Source organism: Plecotus auritus (genome assembly GCF_963455305.1).
Source record: "Plecotus auritus genome assembly, chromosome: 5".
Taxonomy (NCBI): Eukaryota; Metazoa; Chordata; class Mammalia; order Chiroptera; family Vespertilionidae; genus Plecotus; species Plecotus auritus.
The window spans coordinates 23,742,259-23,765,431 of record NC_137776.1 but is presented as its reverse complement, the minus strand read 5'-3'; the positions used below and the strand labels follow the sequence as shown (position 1 = coordinate 23,765,431).

General features: G+C 44.0%; 1 protein-coding gene across 1 annotated transcript in view; it reads left to right on the top strand.

The window, feature by feature from the left end:
* NHEJ1 (non-homologous end joining factor 1) overlaps positions 1-23,173 on the top strand; it is an 84,322-nt gene that overhangs the window by 35,516 nt on the left and 25,633 nt on the right. The gene's annotated exons all lie outside the window — the stretch shown is intronic.

Below are 23,173 nucleotides of genomic sequence, written 5' to 3'. Positions count from 1 at the left end.
CCTTCTACCAGATGACAATGGTTTTTATGGAGCCCCACATATTTCCTGTGGTGACGTTTGGGAAAATACTTGCATGTAATTTAAACTGTCAATCCCAGGCATCTCTCCATAATTTCTACTAAAGACTTTGTAAATCTTGAGGTCTGAGGAAGCTGACTTTGGAAGCTGCATGCAGTTTCTAGAGTTAGGTCCAGGAGTGGGTTTTAGAGGGGGGCGGGAACTTATCTATAAGGAATCTGATGAAAGAATAATATTGTACACATTCATTGTCCCATTCTGTATATCCTTACTTCTGTGGCCTTTTATATTTTTTATTCTGTCTCTTTACAAAGTCTGTTTACATTTTTGTCTTGCACTTTGTTGTTCACACAGGTGTTCTTTAAGATGAGTGAGAAATTGCTAGAATTCCTTAATACACCAGGTAAAGATGCTAGCGTGGAGGCTCTATGAGAGTGTGTCTTACTCCACACTGTACCTTCAGCTTGTTCCTGGTTCATATTAGGTGCTGCAGAAATATTTGTTAAATGGATGAACAAATGTTTATATTTGTGAGATGAACTAACGTCTCAACGAGCTTACTGCTTATTAAATGTTTGCCCAGACCATCCTGAGGACCACAGGAATGGAGAGCAGTGTAAAATATCTAAGTGTTACTCTTTGGGTGACACTGCTTTCATTCTACTGTTTGATGACAAAGGATCATGTCATCTCAGCCCAAAATTAGAATTTCTGCCTAAAACCAAGAAAACCAAAACTGTGATAGAGAAATAATTTTAATGTATATGGACTCTATTAAATAGAAAAGGGCTTGTTGAGTATTCACAGTTCTCAAATCAGAGAGACTTTTGGAGAAGGACCTTCATAGACTAATGGCTGTTAAGGCTGGACCGAAAAACCCACCGAGGAGATTCTGGCTAGTTGGCATTCCTAAGACGACTGTCCCAGGAAACAGGAGGGTGGGCACTGGAGTTGGCCATTGCGTGCTGTGGGAGTATTCCCTTTGGAAGAAGTTTGGTTTTTTTTCTCTGGGATTCCCTTCCTTTTGGGCTTATGATGAATTAAAGGTGAATTTGAGGTCCGTCCAATTTTAGGGTCTATTCTACTAAACTGTCAGAAAAGGTCAGCAGGTGGCGCCAAAACATTGTCATACATCTCATGCTGGCTTTGGGAAAGGAGGTGGATAGAGGGAAGGATTCTCTTTTGAACAGGGGACAGAGGGGGCTCTGGCTGTTGCTCAAGTAGGAAAGCCTTGTGGCTCAGTGTTTGCTAGCTTCCATCAGCCAATACCTGTACCTGCAATGTCCTACTTTGGGAGAGGATTGGTGGAGAGAGGGGTGTCCACAAATCAAAGAATGGAAGAAGAACCTGCTCACTTTTTGCCCCTGCGTGACGTGACAGTGTCTCCTTTAGGGCCTGATGTTATAAGATGTCACGGTTTCTTATAAGGCTCTTGCCTTGTTCTGTGAGCCTCTTTTTCTTTTCTGTGAATTAGTTTCTATCTTTTGACAGATTCCATCTTAGGATATTTTTCTTGTTTCAGGACACATTCCTTATGGATAGATTTCTGTTTTTCACCTGCCTCCCACCCCTGTTTCTTTGGGAGGCTGGGAGTGGGGTTAAGGGTGTGGGAATGGAGAAGGATGGGAGTGGAGGTGCTGGTCGGGAGAATGGAGGAGGACAGGGAAAGCTGGTTCATTGGTTCTGAGAAGGAAGCAGAGCACCATTAAGATGGTAGGTCACCAAAGCAAAGAGTTAAAAGTCACCTCTAAATTGGCCAAAACTCAGAGTGAGGCCCTTTAGCAGCCACACGCTGGAGCAGGCACAGCTCCCAGCCTGATTGATTCCCACAGCCTGGGCGCGAGCTCGCTTCCAGCATTGTCCCTGACGCCCCTCGTTTCCCCACTCCCTTCGCAAACCCGCCGGGCTGTCTCCAACCTTCATTCCTTGAGCTTGTTCCTTGGGCCGCCCCCCTTCCCTGGGCGGGTTTAAGGGCTGGGCGGAGCTGTCCGCCTGAATCCCTTGTGGCCCCTTTGGTTCCTGGTTCTATATATATCCCTGTCCTTCTGTGAACAGGGTTTGATAGGGCTTTATGGGCATTTCCATCCGCTTCACAGGCACAGCCATCACAGAGACGTGTTTCACCCGAGAAACCTCAGCGGAGCCTGGCCTGTGGCGGACTCAGTCTGGCCCCTGAATCAAGGCTCTCTTCTCTTCCTGCCCTCCCCCGGCCCTCCCCTACGGCTCCCCACTACCTACCCCCAAGTGAATAACAGAGCTCTGGGGAGCACTCAGCCTCATTGGCAGGGCACTTTGGAACTCCAGAGACTCGTGGAGAATGCTTTAGTGTCCCTCTCTCTACTAAGCTCGCCCGGGAAGATATGACCCTGACTTCTGGCTTAGATGCTGTAACAGGGCAGTGGGACTTTTTTTGAAAAGAATGGAACCTGGTGGGTGCTGGCAGGTTCTCTTGAGGCATCAGAAGAGAAAGAAGAGCCTTTCTGAAGGGAGGCTGGAGGAGCCAATGGGAGCTTAGTGAGGAAGGTCAGGGCCAGAACTGGGTCATATGAGTTCAAAGGGATAAAGGGACAATGGGATTCAAGACAGTTGGTAGGAAAGAATACTTCCCCAAGAGACCCCCTTTTGGCTCATTCTCTGGCCAGGAGATGGACCAATGGAGTCTGGTTTATTAAGGGAAAGTGTGCATAGAATAAAGGGAAACCCGTTAAGCAGGCTAAGATTTGCATGGGGAAGCAATAGAACACCCATCACAAACACATTTTAGGATGTCTAACATCCCAAAGAATAGCTACAATTTTTGTACCTGTTGAGTGCCAGGCCCTCTGGCTGTAAATTTTGTTACTCTTCACAACCTTTTTATGAGTTGGTATTTTCCCATGGTACGGAAAGTGAAACAGATTCAGAGAGTATAAGTTGACCAGAGTCACATAGCTCATAAATAAGTGATGAAGCCAGCTTTCAAAGCCCATGCTCTTTCCACTACACCATGCTACCTCCCTCAGGAGCCCATAAGAAGGTGACAGAGCTGATGCCGACTTAGTTTGTGGTCTGAATAATGTTTAGTCTCTTTCCGTTATTTAAAACTTCACATTTCCACATGGTTCTCTGAACCTGACACCTGTGTTTACTTGTGAGTTTTCTTGACATTCTGGCTGATTCCTTGAGCCTGGGAATTCCCAGGGCACCAGGATGCTTGGCCGTGCCCCATAAAGGATAGGCCCATCTGTGTGCGTCTCTTTATTATTATCCGGCTGAGCTCAGGCCAGAAGGAAGCTCACTGTCATTGCCTAAAAGGCCTTCATCCCTGGCTTAGAGACATCAGTCCATCTGTGACTTTGCTGTGTCCAGAGTGGCCAAGCTGGGTATTTTCTTTTCCCTGCTTTGTTTACTGTTCTTTCGTGGGATTTCAGATTTCCATGATGGCGGAAGGCTTGTAAAATTCAGGGGTGGGGAAGGGTTACCGTGGCAGGAGCCCAGGCCAGGCCAGGTCGAGCCAGCATTACAGACAGCTTTTATAATGGTGTGCAAGGCTAGGAGGCTTGTAAAGGCAATGCAGGCAGATAGGGAGATAAATCATGCAAGCAGTGGGCAGGGTGGTGAGCCGAGGTTAGGAATTAACTTTGTGTTGGATGGAGCCCAGGTTGTGGGATGGGAAGAGAGGCCTCTCCTCTTTTCCTCTCCTCTCAGTTCTGTTCTTTGCCTCTCCTTTCTGTTGGCCCTATTCACTGCAGGCTGTGACATGTTTGCCCTGGCCTTTCCTGTCCCTCCTCCAAGTTGCCTGAACTAAATCAACAAGGGAGAGGGTACCCCAGAACAAGGGAAGAAAGTACTCATGCCTCTACCAGTCAGATTGCTTTGTTTTATTGCAAATAGGGAATGGAACTTCCTTCCTACAGCCATAGACAAGGATGCTCATCCCTAGTTCCTTTCTGCTTGTTCTCATATATTATGGCTTTTACCTAGAAAATGGACCAGAATCCTTCGGGATCAGACAAAAAGCAGAAGATGCCCTCCATCTCTTCTGAGATTCCCCCACGTGGTATAGGGTCTCAAGCTTGCCTGAGCCAGGGTGCAGACTTTGGCTTCTCTTGAGGGCTGAGGCGAATCCTGATAACTTCATTCAGGAATTATAGTTGATGATGGCATCTCTTTTGGGGGTGTCTCTGTGTGTCATGTATGGAAATGAGGAGGGAGCTGGGAGAAGTGCAGAGAGAGGCCACCTGAGTGGTCAGAGTGGACTTAGTATAAAAAGAAGTCGAGGTTAAATTCTCTGCAGACTGTGCATGTGTACGTAGTGGCCGAGTGTTGAGAGAGGTGGATACTCATTGCAGGGACAGTCTTCAGGTCAGAGTTATGGCTTTTATGATCTTTATTTCTCCTCACAGCCCCTTGTGTAATGCTTTGCAAGTTGTGGGTGATCAATAAATGTTTTGGGCTATCTTTTTTTGGCTCTTGATTGACATGATCAGCCAGCCTCTAAGTCCTCTTCTGTCATCCCTCCCTCTCCTTCCAACATCTCTCACCATAAATTGTCCCTCTAATCATCACAGCTTTCAAGTGGATGGCTCAGCCCAAACTCAAGTCATTGACTGCGTTTCTTCCTCCCCAGATCTGTAATAACAGCACTGCCACTTTTCTTTCTAATTAGGCCCTAATTGAAAACTGGTTGCATTTGGACTTTTCTTCTTCTGCTCTGCTTTTTAGTTCCAGTGGTGGAAAAACATTCAGCTGAGGTTTGGGTTTTTCCTTTCTTTCCCCCACCCCTTTTTTCTTCTCCCCCTGCTTCTTCTTCTTTTTTAATATGGTGGGATTCTTTTGGAAAAGCTGTCCCCAGCCTGTTGGAGCCCCGCTCACAAACCCCAGCCTTCTCCGAGAAGACCGGGTCTTTTCAAGTGGTTTGCATTGAACACGTCGGAGGCCCCCAATGCCTGTGACAGTTTCTGTTAATTATAGAGGCTCTTTCCCCCTCTCACATTAGTCAAAGGAGTTTTGTGTGTTTTAACAGCGTTTTCCCTTGGCTTGAATAAGACTCTGTTCAGACATTTCCTAGCGCTGGTGAGTCGGCAGCACACACTGGTACCCGGTAGCAATGTTTCCTTATTTGCTTCTCTAGGGGCTTCAGAGATTACAGTGGAGGGATGCTTCCTACTAGGCCTGAAATTTAGTTGTTTCTGGGTTCCAGACATAGTGCTTACACAAGCAAACGCTTCTGCAATGCCTGGACCTCAGATATAAAATAGACGTGCCCTTGTGGGTGGAGGTGCTTTCCAGGTCTCTGGATCTCTTCTTTGTGCTTTCAGTCTGCTCCCAGGCTTATCCAGTCCCCGTAAGAGTCCCCTTCTAGTCCTGTTGTCCTTGTTGTCGGGTTACATCAGAGCCTTTCTGGGGACCCTGGCTTCCATTTTCTATTTATCTTTTTAAAAAGCATGTTTTTATTGATTTTAGAGAGAGAGAGGAATGGAGAGAGAAACATCTATGTGAAAGAGAAACATTGATTGGCTGCCTCTTGCACACCCCCTACTGGGAATCGAGCCCACAACCCAGGCATGTGCCCTGACCGGGATTCAAACCAATGACCTTTTGGTGCCTGGGACTAAGCTCAACCAACTGAGCCACACCGGCCTAGGGCATTTTCTATTTCTTAGGCCTTATTAGCATTATCTCTTGTAGGCCTTTGGAAAACTTATGTTGCTATTATCTTTTTAAAAAATTTTATTGTTGAGAGTATTACAGATTGCCCCCGCCCCCCATTTGTCCCTGCTGTTATCTTTAATATTAAAGTGCTCTTCTGTCTTGAAGCCCCCAAGAATGACATTTTGCTTGCTTAGGTCAAGGCGTTCTAAATAGGAATCAGCTCTGGCACATGATCTGCTTAGGGACTTCTCTGAGAGGTCAGTCTACTCCGGTTTAGCTAGGAGAGAGCAGGAGACCAAGGAGACAAACAACATTGGACTAGACCTCCTATATGGGGCTCCATTTTGCTGGATTCTGTTGGATGGAGGCAGCCAGAATTTAGTCTGGGAGGAGGTCAGCAGGGTCTCACAGATGGAGCCGTGGTTAGAGGGTCAAGGGACCCCCTCACAGGCAAAGCGTCATGGGCACATCACTTCTAAGTGCTGGATGATGATTGCTTCTACCATTGTGAGCTTTATTGTTTTTTGTGTGTGTTTTCCTCAGAGATTTACTTAGCTCAGAATTTCCCCTTAAGGATATTTTGCTTTTGACGATGCTTATTTTCAGCACCTGCACCATTTTTCTAGCCTAGAAACCTCCCTGTCTGAGGCGCTGATTTTATTTGTATGAGAACATCGTGGGAGGAGGACCTTGAAGAGTGATAGACTGATGGGTTTTTCCTGTGAGCTCTGTCGTTTAGAGTAAGAAGGATGAACTTTTTTGGAATATTAGGTGGGTGACAGTCATGCTGACGCTCATTTCCCTTTTCCTAGAAGTATAGGGTACTTGAAATTAACATCAGTTCTGGCTATAGATTAAGAGATTTGACAGGGAGTCTTAGGTCATACAGGGAAAGTCAGCTATCTCAGCTTCTCCATTGTTTATAGAAGATGGAACTAAGACCTGTGGAGGTCATTACTCATGGAAAAGATGGGCATGGAGTGTGGAGAGAACTCTTTTCTACGTTAGAAAAACAGAAGCCTTAGAGGCCGTGAGTGGCTGGACCTGGAGGCATGTCACCACTCCTCTGGAGCCCCCGGAGAAGGATGAAGCCGCAGGAAGTGGGTTATGGAAATTCATAAGGATTACATTTTGTAAAAAGTTCTTGGACCCGAATTCAAGGACGCTGGTTCCCCACATGGAGTATGATTTCCCCATTGGCTTTCCCTTTTCTTTCCTGTCTGTCTCCCCCTCCCCAGTTTGTTTGGAGTCCCGTGTAGCACATGTTTGGTGCACCAAATGCAAAACATCTCCCTGCCCTGTGACCAGGGAGACTGCAGCGTTGGAAATTCTTCCTGAATTGCTGACATGGTGCTGTACATTGTTTATGTTTTATGACACACGTTTAACAATATAAACTGTGATATATTAAGGTCAAACATTGAACAAGTAAAGCAGAGTCAAGAGATACTAGTGACGTGTTTGGTCAGCCCAAGGAGGCAAAGGACTTTAACTTCATCACTGCAGTTTCCCTGTGCCATAAAGTGACAGACGCTTGTCTGCCCCAGGCTTTGAAGATGTGGAGTGTAAACAGTATACCACATAAAGGCACAGGGGCTTTCTGTAAAACTGGGCAACTAATTTCAGCAACATCTTTTCATGTATTTTTCAAAGTATATTTATTTGAAATACTTTCAGATTGTGATTCTTGGTGGCACAGTGTTGGCGGGAGGGTGTTGTCATGCTCTACTCGGTGGTAATTGGATCAGACTTTTATGCTTATTATTAATCGTGGAAGTCATGAGTGTAAGGAAAAGATAAAAGAGAGTGAAGGCAGCAGAGATTCGGAACAGAACTAAGTAGCCCAGCAGCTGTGAAGTTTGTTCCTGAAAAACCGTGGGTTGCCAGAGATCCGCCGTCAGGAAAATAGTATTGATGAGTCCTTTCTTCCCCTTTGTATTGGGACCTTTTGCAGCTGGGAGTATGGCTTTTGGGGCATCGTTCAGCAAGTTGGCCTCCTCGTTATCCTGCAGCAAAGGAAGGGTTTAGGTGTATGCTTTTGGGAGGCTTTTAACAAGTTCAGGGGAAGCTCAAGTTCTCCCTTCTGACCTGGCTCTGCTCTTAGAGAGACTGCAGTTCATTGGCCAGTTTGGAGTATAAAGGTGCACAGTTAGCTGGGGTAGAATTAATAAAAGTAATGATTTATATCTGTGTGGTGTTACAGTTGGCAAAGCGCTTTCACTCGCACTGTCTTCTTTGGGTTCTATCTTTGTGAATTAGGACAAAGTACTTGTATTATTACCTCTATTGTGTAGATGGGAAAACGGGGTCCTTCAGCTTCCCAAAGCTGCATAGCAATGAAGCAGCTGAGCCAAGCCTCAGACCTGGTTAGTTTCGATCGTTCCATTAGGTTAAGTTGGTCACCTGGTCTCCTACCTTATGACTCTTCGTTTGACCAAGGGCCAGGGTTCAAAAGGATAAGCTCCTAGTGTTCTCTCCATTCAGTTTCAATCTCTGTTATATTTTTCACTATTTTTAGTAAACTTTTTCTTTCTGACACTTTCTTTTTCCTCTTTATTCCTACTTTTCTGACCCCCCACTTTCAGGGACTGCCTTATTTGCTTTCCTAGAAATTTCTCTTTTAAGGCTTTTGGGAACTTTGACCTACCAGTAGTAACTACGTTTAAGAGAGTGTTTAAAATCTCTCCTGCCCCTCTCATTCACCCCCCACCCCCAAAGCATGGCCTCGCCCCATCCTGCCATCGTGCTGGCCAAGCGCGTGGGGCAGCTGTGGTCAGTCCCATTTATAAAACTGGTAAATATGGGACCAGTTTCTGTCCCCTCCAAAGGTCAATATTTGTGCAGAGTTTAATTTTAACTTAACAAGCAGTTGTTTTCTGCAGCTGCCCTAGTGTGTTGTGTTGTGTGTGCTTTCCTTTCCCCTCCTTCCCACTGACTGTATGTGTCTGTGTGTGTGTATCTGTGTTCACACTGTAGACTCAGTTCTGGTCTTCAGAACCTGCAGCCACGGGCTTGGCTGGGCTCTGTATCACCAAGGACATTTGGGCTGAAGGGAGCTAGATGAAGAGCAGTGACCTTAGCATGTGGAGACAACACAGCCTTTTTTTCTAGAGGTCAGGGGATAGAGAACACTATTTAGTCTTCGGTAATCCTAATGCCATCACCATATCATCCTTTGCAGAAGAGATTCTAGAATGCAGGATTTGTGTTTTTATTGATTTCAGAGAGATGAAGGGCGAGTGAGGGAGGGATAGAAACATTAATGATGAGAGAGAATCATTGATTGGCTGCCTCCTGCATGCCCCCTACTGGGGATCTAGCCTGCAACCTGGGCATGTGCCCTGACCGGGAATTGAACCATGACCTCCTGGTTCATAGGTCGACACTCAACCACTAAGCCACACCGGCTGGGTCCTACATTGCTTTCTAAGGAGTGTTCACCCCTTATCCAAGAACCCTGGGCTCTAATTTCAGCAACTGCTTCTGAAGTAAGATGAGGGGAATGCATAAGATCATCTCTTAAGGCCTCTTCCAGCTTTTAATATTCTATGATTTTATGAGTATTAGGGCATTGGACTGGGTATCGAGAGTAAATTCTATTCCAGTTTCTAGCTTTAACCTCATTTAAAAAAGGATTTCTTTGGGATATGATTTTTGTTCCTTATAAGGATTTTGTGTGAATGGATGAGATTTTATTTAAAAGAACTCTGAGCTGTTTAAACAAGGAGAAATACTTTAATACTAAGCTCATCTTACCTACCTGTGTCCCCTTTCACCAAGCTACTTAAGTTCCTTCTGCTTGTGAGCATGTCCCTGGCTTAGACAATTTAGTCCAACAGGTGATCAGCCCAGCTCCTCAGAGCCATAGGATGTACAATGGAGGAGGAATTGTCACCAAGAATGGCACACGGGCTCCAGGCATAGTGGCCTCCTTATGACTGTTCCTTGAACATACTAGACATGTGCCATTCCTTAGCACCTTCTCACTTGCGGTCCCTCTGCTGAGGATGCTCTTTCCTCAGAGACCTGCGTGGCCCCTTTCCTTCTCTTGTTTGGCTCTTTTTTCATTTGCTACCTTCTAGTTGAGGACTTCCTGGCCACCCTCTGGAAAATGTCAGCCCCACCCCCTCCAGCACTCTCCGTTCCCTTTTCCTGCTCTGTTTTTCTCCTCAGCACTTATCATTACCCGACATACCACAGATTTTGCTTTTTTATTATGTTGTTTTTCTCCCCTGCGAAGGCATGGATTCTCAATGAGGGCAGGGATTTTTGTCTGTGCGCTCATTGCTGTCACCCCAGTGTCCTTAGAACAATGCCTGGCATATTGAAGCTTTTAAAATGTGTTTGTTGAATACATGGAAGGAAGGAAGGGAGGGAAGGAGAAGTAGGCTCCCTAAACTGATGATTCTTCACAGGGGGGTTACATAACCCATAGGGGAGGTGGTCAGAATAATTTGGAGGCCTTTTCAAACTATTCATACCCTTGCCAAAAAATTATGATATATGTCCCCTCTATCCCAGGATGGTTAGGAATCATTACATAATGACTTAAAGTTACTGATGAAAATAGGTGATATGCTTCATGTGTGTTGGGTGGAAAAAAGTTGGGAACCACTGTCCTAGGCAGCCTGACAGGCCTGTCCCCTCCTGGCCTGTGAATTGCAGGCAGCCATCATGGCTAGGAAGAGATTTGTTGTTTTTCTCCCCCTTCCCATCTTCTCCTACCTCCTATATACCCCAACCCATGCCTCCTTACCCCTCCCCTTTCCTTTATTCTCAGCCAGACACCCACCACCTCAGCACACAGAGGTTGCCTACATTGTGAATGGTTGTAGTTGGGACACAGAGAGCCCTTGATGGCAGCAAGTGCTTCTTGTGACATCAGCTCTATGGCTTTAGGGGGAAGGCTGTGGCTCTGGGTCCCCAAGGGAGGGGGCTGTTTTTCTCTTCTTGATCGTTCACGTTGGTGCCGTCTGACTTATAAACTTTAATGGCCAGTTTTAAAGGTTACTGCCATGGGGCACCTTTGTTGCCAGTTTTAGTTTTTTAATTTGGAAACTTTTTTCCCCTTGTGGTCTTGGGAGGAAAGATTTGGGGCCATTTGGGGCTGGGAATTGGCATTTGTGGGTGATGATGAGATAGCACAGCAGCATTCTGGTTCTGGCTCCAATAACCAGAATCCCTGGCATGTTAGCCAATGGCCCAAATGAACCCCCAAATGAGAAGGGGAAGACTAACATTGGGATGTATAGTCTTGGGCAGTATTGGTCAAGGCCGTACAGGGTTGGTAGCTTGTTGGGCTGTCTGAGAAGAATGGTAACCATAACACTGAGGCACTGGGAAAGGAAGGAGACTTATCTTTCTTATTCTAAGCCTCTTAACTCTTCCTTCACCTGAGTCCCAGTCCTTTGCCCTGAATATGAACCTCATTGACAATGGTCAGGTTTAATTGGGATGGACACAAGGCTTCAGATATAGAATTGCTAGTTGGGATGTGGCCTGTTGGTTATTGCCCAATGTAGCATGGATACAGAACTAACGGAGAAAGCCGAGTCTTTATGCCAAGAGGAACCTGCTATAGAAGGAAGGGATAGCTCAGATCTCCAAGATGTGTAGTACGAGGGCAGGGCTATAATCAGGGTCTTGAATTCAAATCTCATTCCTCGCTGTTCTCCCTGGGCCGGACAAAGCTGGATTTGCTTCTTGTTCCCTGTGTTGCAGGGCAAGGGAGGAGGTGTGGGGTTGGCTCGGGGCTGGGCCACAATTAGTGACCTGGAAGCTGGGCTGGGCACCCAGAGGCTATAAATAGCAGACGTGGAGCAGTCGCTGAGCGGACTCGAAGCCCAGCCAGACTAGCCGCGTTTCAAGTGGTCTGGGTGGGATTTTTTTCTCTGTTAACCATTTGTACATCTGGTTTCCTCAGTGTTGGTGGGGGCAAAGGAGGAGGGTGGGGTTGTGAGCAGAACCAGAAGTGCGTATGTGGAGTAGCTCCCTGATTAGTTTTGTTATATGTGTGTCTTGGAGCTTCCAGGGTCCTTGGCAGGTATCTGGGATGGCAGCTGCTAGAAGCTAAGGTCTCAGAGCAGGACATGTGCTGTGGGAAATGCAGAAGTTCTGCAGGGCTCCTGTCACTAAGGTGTCCTGGATGTTCCTGAAGAGGGAGAGAAGTAGAGTCTCAGATGGAGCCACTCAGATCATTTGGGAGTAGACCGGGGCTTCTTATTTCTCAGTACCCTACGGAACTCAGTACCACAGGACCTCAGTACTCAGTATACAGTCTCTGTCGCAGCCAAGCCAGTCTGCTCACCTTCCTTATAGGCATTGCTCCTTCTCGCTCCTCTGCATTTGTTCCTGTCACCTGCTCTGGACTTGAAGTCAGAATAATTTGATTTTAATTCCAGCTCTTCCACTTACTTATTTGTCACTTGGACATATTTTATTTAAGCTCCCTGGGCTTCTGTTTAGTTCATTTGTCAATGAGCAATTTTCATAGCTTTTACAAACCCATAAATTGAATTCAGTCAGTCCATTTCTGTTTTTCTTCTTCAAGAAGAAAATTCACCTCTGCCAGGAAGCCTTCCCTGAATTATCAGCTGAATCTTATTTTCCTCTCACTTCACAGACCATTAAGAGTTACATACCAATAGTTTATCCTATTTCCACCTGTATTTATCATCTCTTTCTTTGCAATTATTTTCTTGCTATTTTCACATATTTATATTTTGTCTCTGCAAGTAGATTATAAGTTCTTTGAAGCAGGAAACCATATCTTTTCCAGCTCTACCGCTCACAGCACTTATTACTGATGTTGTAGGCACAATCAAAGCCTACTGAAAGTTCCTGAGAAGCAGGCAGGGGGGCGGGCTGGAGTGGAATGGGAAATAGGAAGAAATGAATATGTTTTCAGCAAACTCCACTTTGAGAGGTGGCTTTGTTCGAGTAAAATGGAAAAGAGCTAATGAGAACACAGATGGGAGATTTCCTGCATTTTACCTGACCATGGGATTCCTTACAGTCCCACTGCTTTGCTGATTCTCTTTTTTGCTCCTTTTTCTTCTTTCATCCCCAGGTGCTTTGACTTACGGGTGCAGTCTGCATCAGTGGGTTCTGGGGACAATGCTTTAATAACACTGAGTATGGGGCTATATTTTGTGTAATGGTAAAAGGACTTTCTGTTACAAGCATAGGCTCTTTGTATTCAGTTTCAGTTCTTCTAGTTTCAATAATCCATCTGTTTGTAGTCTCCTTTATGCCTGAAGAAAAGGATAATAACACTTGTTGGTATCTGTGAAAATGTCTTGTTTTCTCTGAGTCCAAGGAGAGCCGTGTCTCTCCTGGTTGGCTTTTCTGTCACAGGACTTTGATCTTCCATCCTTGTTTCATCCTTTCTCCTACTTTGAGCTCCTTGGGCCAGGCTAAACAATTCCTCTCCACTTGGTGTTTACACTCTCTCGATGTTAGCAGAAGGTTATCATGTCTAGTCTCAGACATCACTTAGGCCATCTGCCTGGCTTAAGCTCCAATCGCTCCTTTTTCATTCTTCCCTCCCCCACCCTGGTCAATTATGTTCTTCTTGGAACTCCCTCAAACTTATCTCTACAGTTTTGGTGCCAGACTGCCCGATACTGGGCACATGAACCAGGCAAGTTCTTACACCAAGGGAAAGAGACAATTTCTCTGTCTTTAAGGTGTGATGCCTTTCAGCCCTGGGTTTTGAGGCAAAGAACCTGATTTTGCTGTATTATCTTTCTTTCAGTTCATTCATGTAATAAACATTTATTGAGCCCCTGTAATGTGCTGGCTTCTTATTAGATACCAAAAATATAATTCTGCTTTATTAAACTTAGCAGACACTTAAGTAATTGCTGTTTGCAAGGCATTATGATAGAAGATGGGGATTCAAGAAAACTGAATCCAGAATTTACCTTCAAGGAACATATAACCCAGGAGGAGGTTCAGACATGTAAATATTAACCTACAATGCAGTGCAGAACGAAACGAGTGCAAATATAGGTCCAAGTAAGGCACTTTGGATGAAAAGAATAAAGAAAGTTGAACTTTGGCTTTTGAAGGAGGTAGGTTTGTGGACAGCAGGAAGCAATCAGGGAAGACTTTGAGAAAGAGAAGAAATTTAAGCTGGAGCTTGAAGGATAAGAATTTCTTTAAGTAGAGAATATGAAAAAGGATATTAGAGTGAGCAGCATTCATTCTTTCTTTCCAGGTATAATTTTTGAGAGAATGGAAAAAGGGAATATTCAATGAATGGCACTGTTTCTTCTTTAAGTATTGTTGAGTGCCTCCTCTGTGTCAGTTACTGTTCTAGATGCAGTGACAGAGCAATGACCAAAACAAGTTTTACTCTCCTAGAATTTACAGTCTAGTGAGTTGTCAAAATAAATGTGGTACTTATTTCCCATTGCTGTTATTCACTACCCTTTTTACGGTACTAGGGTCTTTGAAATATAAAGGAAATAATGTCTCATACCCTTTGGGCATTGTCATCTCCTTATTCGATGCCATCTACATCTTTCTTGATTGTTTCTTTCTAGCCAGGTTTTTGCCAGGTCAGTAACTGAGACCGGATCCTGTCACTTCCTTAGACAGTAGTGACAATTGATAGTTTTGATAAACACCCAGGTCATTGGAAGATTATGTGGTGTCTTATATTTCAGTGTTATTTTTATTTTACAACATACCTTCAAATTCTTTGAAAATTGATCATCCTTATGAGCAGCAAATGGTAAATATTAACTAGAATACCCCTTCTCAATCAAGCCAGTGATTGGCACTCACTATTATGGTGTTTACCTTGGTTGACTCTTCTCCATTTCTTCCAGTTGCTGTGCTGATCCTCAGGGCCCATCTTTTGCCTAGCTAATGTGTGTTTCTGTTTTACCCATGGTCTCTTTATGGCTTTAGGCCATTTTAATTTGGTCAAGTTAAGCCTTTCTTCCCAAGTCTGCAATTGCCTTTGCCTCAATTCTAAGAGAGGCTGACAGTAGGAATGAATCCAAAATTCCATTCATTTTATATTCACCACATCTGGGTTTCTTTTAGCATCATTTTCCCCCTTGAGAATATTTTCAAGGTTCTCCTAATTTTCTAGTGGCTTTTTATTTTTATTTTATTTTATTTTGGTGGTGGTGGAGGGGTGCCCTTTGGAAGATTACTAAGACATTTCCAGGCTGATTATCTAGTCTTGAGTCTATTTATGTCTATCTCCCTGCTTCTCTACCACCTTCTCTCATATAGTAAAATCATTTCCCTTTCTCTCTTCATTTATGGTGCAGGCATCTTATTCTTGAGACCTGAGTTGTTGGTGATACTTACTCTGGGTTCCCCTTTGTGTCCTAAGGAACCATTGATTCCCCAAAGAAGAGTCTTGATTTATCTTGCATTCTCTTGTGTGGGAACACTCCAGTTAGAGGAAGCAGCAGTTTGTTTTCATGTCTCCTTTTTTTTTTTTTAAGATCATTTTTTTAAAAATATATTTTATTGATATTTTACAGAGAGGAAAGGAGAGGGATAGAAAGCCAGAAACATCGATCAGCTGCCTCCTGCACACCTCCCACTGGGGATGTGCCCACAACCAAGGTACATGCCCTTGACCGGAATCGAACCCGGGACCCTTCAGTCCACAGGCCGACGCTCTATCCACTGAGCCAAACCGGTTTCGGCTGTTTTCATGTCTCCTGATTTCACATCAGCAACTACCCTAGTTCTGTCAATGCTGGAGCTCTCTTCGACCTTTTTAGTTGTCAACACTATTCTCAACCACTAGGGGACACTGTGTTGGCCTAATGGTGGGGAGAAATCTCCCTTTTCCATTAGTCAGTCTGTATCTGGTCCTGGGGCCCACACTCAGCTCTGTAGGTTGTGTACTGCACAACTCCAGTGAATTCCATTCACATAAGTATGATGCCCCTGGAGCAGACTTGGGCAAACTACGGCCCGCGGGTCGGATCCGGCTGTTCTTTCCGGTTCTCTTGCTCTCCCCTCCGCTCCTTTACTTTGAATTTATATTAGTTCACACAAACACTCCATCCATACTTTTGTTCCGGCCCTCCGGTCCAGTTTAGTGGCCCTCGAGTCAAAAAGTTTGCCCACCCCTGCCCTGGAGTCATGCAGTTGGGCTTAATCTGACTTTAGCTCAACCAAGGCAATGTCAGTATTTTGTTTTTCAAACCTTAGGCAAAACAGAACCAAAAATACCCACACAAGAACCCTCCCCCCCAAAAAGTTTAGAGGAATACATTCTTCCCCACACTATCATTACATTATTCATATAAATAATACAAGTTCTATTAAATACACAACAAGCAAGCAAACATTTTACATATGTGTGCTCTGGAGTTAGACCTGGGTTAGAATCCCAACTGTAATATTTACTGGCTATGCGGCTTTTTTTGAGCAAGTTACTTAACTTGTCTAAGTGGGGAATCCAGAATCGGATAGTCTGGGTTCAAAACCTGGTTTTACTCAGTTATTAGTTGTGTAATTTTGAGAAAGTTACTTAACCTATCTAACTTCAGTTTCTTTTTGTATAACATGGGCATATTAATGCCCTCTAAAGAGTTATGGGAGCTCAATAAGATAATATAGTTAGGTACTTTTCATAGGGTCTGGCACATAATAAAAATTCAAAAGTATTGGCTATGTATGTAGTTATTATTCTTCTCATGTTTCTTTTCCTTTAGCAATCAGTATATTTCATGAAGATGGTATCCTCTTGGTTCAATGTTTAAATATACAAATTTGAAAATAGTTTTTATTGTTCTTAAACTGATATATCCTCCTCCACCAAAACAAACAAAACAAAAAAGCATTCACATTAAAAGATGAATAAGGCAGCTTATACAACTTAATAAAAGGAAGATAAATGATCCAATAAAAAAATGGGCAACGGACCTAAATAGAATCTTTTCGAAAGAAGACAGAAGGAAGGCCAAGAGACACATGAAAACATGCTCAAAGTCACTAATTATCCGAGAGATGCAAATCAAAACGACAATGCGATACCATCTCACACCTGTCAGAATGGCTATCATCAACAAATCAACAAATGACAAGTGTTGGCGAGGATGCGGAGAAAAAGGAACCCTCGTGCACTGCTGGTGGGAATGCAGACTGGTGCAGCCACTGTGGAGAACAGTATGGAGTTTCCTCAAAAAACTGAAAATGGAACTCCCATTTGACCCAGTAATCCCACTCCTAGGAATATATCCTAAGAAACTAGAAACACCAATCAGAAAGGATATATGCACCCCTATGTTCATAGCAGCACAATTTACAATAGCTAAGATTTGGAAACAGCCTAGGTGCCCGTCAGCAGATGACTGGATCAGAAAACTATGGTACATCTACACAATGGAATACTATGCTGCCATAAAAAGAAGGAATTCTTACCATTTGTAGCAACCTGGATGGAATTGGAGAACATAATGCTAAGTGAAATAAGCCAGTCAATGAAAGAAAAATACCACATGATCTCACTCATTTGTGGATAATAAAATACATTATAAACTATGAACAAAAAGATAGATACAGAGGCAGTAAAACATCAAACAGACTGTCAAATTACAGCGGGAAGGTTAGGGAGAGGTGGGAGAAATAAGAAATCAACCGAAGGACTTATATGCATGCATATAAGAGTAACCAACGGATGCAAAACATTGGGGGGTGAGGGCATGTATGGGAGTGGGGTGGGGGGGCAATGGTAAGATATGTACACATATAATACCTTAATTAAAAAATATTTAGGAGTCACATAAAAAAAAAGATGAATAAGATTCTCTCCTCTTATTAGTCGGCAGAAATTAGGATTTCTATAGCTTTGGCAAGAGTATGGGGTTTTGGGCATTCTACATACGATTTTGATGGGAAGGTAAATTGATACACGATTTTTGGAGAGCAAATTTTTTGGCCAGTATCAGATATATCCTTTCCTTCAGAAGGTGGGGATGTAATATGTAGAATTATTAACATATGAAGACGTGCACAAGTATTTCAAAGCAGCATTGACAACATTTAAAATGCCCATTGTTGCCCTAACTGGTTTGGCTCAGTGGATAGAGCATAAGCCTGCGGACTGAAGGGGTCCCAAGTTCGATTCTCGTCAAGGGCATGTACCTTGGTTGTGGACACATCCTCAGTAGGGGGCATGCAGGAGGCAGCTGATCGATGTTTCTCACTCTCTTTCCCTCTCCCTTCTTCTCTGTAAAAAAAAAAAAATAATATATATATATTTTAAATTTAATAAATCTTTATTGTTCAGATTATTACAATTGTTCCTCTTCCCCCCCCCCCATAGCTCCCCTCCACCCGGTTCCCACCCCACCCTCTGCCCTTACCTCCCCCACACTGTCCTCATCCATAGGTGTACACTTTTTGTCCAGTCTCTTCCCGCATCCCTCACACCCCTTTCACCCCGAGAATTGTCAGTCCACTCCCTTTCTATGCCCCTGATTCTATTATATTCACCAGTTTATTCTGTTCATCAGATTTTTTATTCACTTGATTTTTAGATTCACTTGTTGATAGGTATGTATTTGTTGTTCATAATTTTTATCTTTACCTTTTTCTTCTTCTTCCTCTTCTTAAAGAATACCTTTCAGCATTTCATATAATACAGGTTTGGTGGTGATGAACTCCCTTTAGCTTTTTCTTATCTGTGAAGCTCTTTATCTGCCCTTCACTTCTGAATGATAGCTTTGCTGGGTAGAGTAATCTTGGTTGTATGTTCTTGCTATTCCTCACTTTGAATATTCCTTGCCACTCCCATCTGGCCTGCATAGTTTCTGTTGAGAAATCAGCTGACAATCGTATGGGTGCTCCCTTGTAGGTAATTAACTGTTTTTCTCTTGCTGCTTTTAATCTCTCTTTGTCTTTTGCTCTTGGCATTTTAATTATGATGTGTCTTGGTGTGGTCCTCTTTGGATTCCTTTTGTTTGGGGTTCTGTGTGCTTCCTGGACTTGTAATTCTATTTCTTTCACCCGGTGGGGGAAGTTTTCTGTCACTATTTCTTCAAATAGGTTTTCAGTATCTTGTTCTCTCTCTTCTTCTGGCACCCCCATAATTCGGATGTTGGTACACTTGAGGTTGTCCCAGAGGGTCCTTACACTATCTTCATATTTTTGGATTCTTTTTTCTTTTTGCTTTTCCAATTGGGTGTTTTTTGCTTCTTTATATTTCAAATCTTTGACTTGATTCTTGCAATCCTCTAGTCTGCTGTTGGGTCTCTGTATAATATTTTTATTTCAGTCAGTGTATGTTTAATTTCTAGTTGGTCCTTTTTCATATCCTCGAGAGTCTTGCTAAATTTATCGGCTTTTTCTAGGAAATTCTTGAAAAACCTTATAACCGTGGGTTTGAACTCTATATCCAGTCGTTTGTTTTCCTCCATTTCTTTCATTTGTGATCTGTTTCTTTGTCTCCGCATTTTCGCTGCTTCCCTGAGTTGGTGGAGTAGCTTTGTGTGGTAGGTGTCCTATAGGGCACAGTGGCTCAGTCTCCCCAGTTACCTGAGGTGGACACTCTTGGTGCACCCCTTTGTGGACTGCGTGCTCAGCCTTGTTGTAGTTAAGTCTTGATTGTTGTTGGTATCACTGGGAGGAATTGACCTCCAGGCCAATTGGCTGTGAGGATCAGCTGTGTCTATGCTGGGAGAACTTCTGTGCTGGAGACACCCTTATAGGACAAGACTTGCAAAATTGCAAAAGCCTCTGTGCTCAGCTTGGATGGGGCAGAGTTTCAGGGTGGAGCCAACAGCCTTGGCTTCCTGTCAGCCCTGCCCTATGAGGCCCCTGGGTCTCAGTGTCCCTTGGTAATCGCTGCAAGCACCTCTGAGAGAAAGCAGCCCTTGGGTTTCGCCCACTGCCAGACAATCCAGTTTCTCCCCGAATGAGTCTGGGTTCCCAGAAACTCGCCCGGAAGTGGAGTTCAGCGCAGTCGGGAGCTTCCGTCTCCCTCCCGCTTTAGAAAGCCAGCCGCGCACTCAGCCGCCCGTACATTCAGCAGTCAGTCCTCTCTGCATGCGCGCGCCTCTGGACCTCTGCCTTCCGCAGCTCCCGAGTCTCAGTGTGCTTTCTCTTTTCCTGACAGTCCAGATCCCCCCCGAATGAATCTGGTTTCCCAGAGTCTTACCCGGGACTGGAGTTCAGTGCAGTCGGGAGCTTCCGTCTCACTCCCGCTTTAGAAAGCCAGCCTCGCACTCAGCCGCCCGTGCATTCAGCCGCCTGTCCTCTCTGCACGTGCGCGTCTCCATACCTCAGCCTTTTGCAGCTCCTCTGAGTCTCAATGTGCTTTCCTCTTTCCTTCTAGTTGTAGTATTTTCACTCAGCCTGCTTTCCTGTGGTTCTGGATGGTGTCCGTTTTGTTTTTTAGTTGTAGTTTTGAAGTTGTTGTGCGAGGCAGCAGTTTAGGTGTTTACCTATGCCGCCATCTTGGTTTCTCCAATAAAATATATTTAAAAAAAATAAAATGCCCATTGTTACATAAATCTGAAAAATTATGGTTCATCCAAACACTGTAGTACAGTGAACTCATTAAAAAGAATGAGGCAGACCTGGATATACCTTGAAAAGATGGCCATGATATACTTACTATTAAGAGAAAAAAGCAAAATGCATAAGAATATATATGATGTGATCCCATTTGGGGGAGGGGAATACCTCAGTGTGTGTATGTTTGCATAAGAATAGAAAAAAAAAGGCCCTGGCTGGTTGTTCAGTGGTTAGAGTGTCGGTCATTGGTCCGAAGGGTCTTGAGTTTGATTCCCAGTCAAGGGCACATACCTCAGTTGCAGGCTCCATCCCCAGCCCTGATCAGGGCGCATATGGGAGGCAATCAATCGATGTGTGTCTCTCACATCGATGTTTCTCTCTCTCTCTCTCTTTCTGTCCCATCCACCTCTCTCCCCTCCACGTTCTCTAAAAAAATCAATGGAAAAATATCCTTGGTAAGGATAAAAAAAAAAAAAAAAAAAGAATAGAAAAAAGTCTGGGAGGATACATACCAAATTGTGTACAGGTTACCCCTGAGGAGTGGTTTGGAGGTGAAGAGAGGGGGTCTGTTACTTATATACTTCTATAGTGTTTAAACTTAATGATAAGCGTAAACTTAGGTGTTAAGTCGGTATGTTTTGTGGTGTGTGTGGTTGTTTTTTGTTTGTTTGCTTGTTTTGTAACTTTTTAAAGGGAGGAAACTAAATGGATGAGTTTACGCAGCACAATTCATTTGCCATTTCTTAGCGCCACTGGTTTAGCTTCCTGGGCTCACTAGTGTAGGTTCCTTTCCTCAACTCTCTCTGGGCTAGGAGTGTGTGTGTGTGGGCGGGGGGGGGGGGGGGGGATTCTCAGTCCCTCTGGGAATTTACATTCTAATTATCTTCCAGGTGTAAGCACTGATGAGGTCCTCTTGGCCATATTAATAGTCTCTTTGCTACTCTGCTCTTTTTAGAACACCCTAATTTCTAATTCTCTAATGAGGAATGTATTTTCCTAATTAGTCCCAATAATTCTAATTATGGCTTTAAGTCTATCTGTACTAACCTTGCACAAGTTTCTCCTTTCTTGAAGATTTCCTTAGTTCCTGAACCCTTGAAAACCTGTTCTCAACTCTTGATAGAGGTGTGTCTGGTTGACTTCCTGATATTAAAGCTGGTACTGTTCTTTGGTGAAGCTCAAAAGATTATCCTTTTGTTCTAGACTAGTTCTAGCCTAGGGTTGATAATAATGTGACTTCTAGTGGCATAGCCACATTCCTGGTATATTCTTACCTATGTTTACCTTCTTGCCAAAATAACAGAAGGCTTTTTTCTTTTCTGGTTTTGAAGATCTATGTCCTCTACCCACCCCCCACCCCCGACTCCCCTTAGAGGACCTCCCACTGGATTCCACCTTTTAGTCTGCACTTCTTCATCCTGTCCTCTTTTCCCAGCCTTCCCCAATTCCTGAACCCTTCCCCTGTGCCTTGTGGAATTAATAGTGCATCATCAGCAAAATCTTATCTCCAGTCTCTTCTCTGAGCATTCTTTTCTCCTTCTTGCTCAGAAACCTGGCTTTGCCCTGAAGACACTTCTTTCTCTGCAGCCTTCTCACAGGGTGGCTATATTTTCTCCCATAGTCCTGTAACCACTGACTATTGAGGTGGGGTGTGTCCTCCTTGCTTCTAATTGCTGCTTTCTCACCATTCTCCTTCCGCCCTAAAAAGCCCGGTTTTGAATCTCATATCACCCAGTCCTCTTCATTGTTGTAATGCACTGACTCTGAGTCATTCCCACTCATTTCTTGAGGATTTTAGCTCCTGACTCACTGCCACTTTCTCCAGTTCTCTCTGGTTATCTTGACTTCTGCTCTATCTCATTCACTGATTTCTATGGGCATGCTCTAGAACAGTGGTTTTCACCAAGGGGGAGATTTTGCCCTTAGGGGAAATTTGGCAATGTCTGGAGACTGGCATCTAGTGTAGTGGATAGCATCCAGGGATGTTGCTCAGCATCCTATAGTACACAGGATGCCCCCCCCCATGGCAAAGGCTTGTCCAGCCCAAAGTGTCAGCAGTGTTGCTGTTTAGAAACTCTGCTCTAGAGTCTACTCTAGACCTTGTCATCACCAAAACTGCAACCCCCAGAAGCTCAATTTTACACATCCTCCTTTTCTTTTTTTTTTTTTTTAAATATATTTTATTGATTTTTTACAGAGAGGAAGGGAGAGGGATAGAGAGTTAGAAACATCGATGAGAGAGAAACATCCATCAGCTGCCTCCTGCACACCTCCTACTGGGGATGTGCCTGCAACCAAGGTACATGCCCTTGACCGGAATCGAACCTGGGACCTTTCAGTCCGCAGGCCGACGCTCTATCCACTGAGCCAAACCGGTCAGGGCTACACATCCTCCTTTTCAACCACTTCTTCCTCTATTGTTCCTGTTCTTTTTCTACCTCTACTCAACCTTCCCTTAATCCAACAGAGACCTGCAGTTAGTTCATTGATCTTACCCTCCTTTCATTGTCCTGGCTCCTTTGATGTCCTGCTTGCCTTCCTTACCCAGCTTCTATGGTGAATCATTATAATCACTTTCCTGCATGGACACTTGATTCTATTGTTCATCTCTTATGTTGTGTACAGTTAAATCCAAATTTTCTACCTCTTCCATTCCTGTATATACAGTCAAGCGTAGTCAGAAAAAGAAACATAACCATCAGGCTGACTAGTTTTAATTTAAATTCTTGAACGCGAATCTCAAATGCACCCTTCATACTGCCAGGCAATCATAATATTTCCCTAATCTATTAATTCTCCCATCATTCTAGATGACTTTCACACCTTCTTCTCTTTCCTCAAGTCCCTAATACCTTAACCTTACATCCTATTTTGCTGGGGGAGAAAAAGAAAAATCAATCAGAAATGAACTTTAACAGACTTAACATCATCACTTATATTTACTCTAACATCTGTTCCCTCATACACTGCCTTTCTGCCTGTTGCATAGATGAATGAGCTGTCTGTCTTTCTGAAGGCA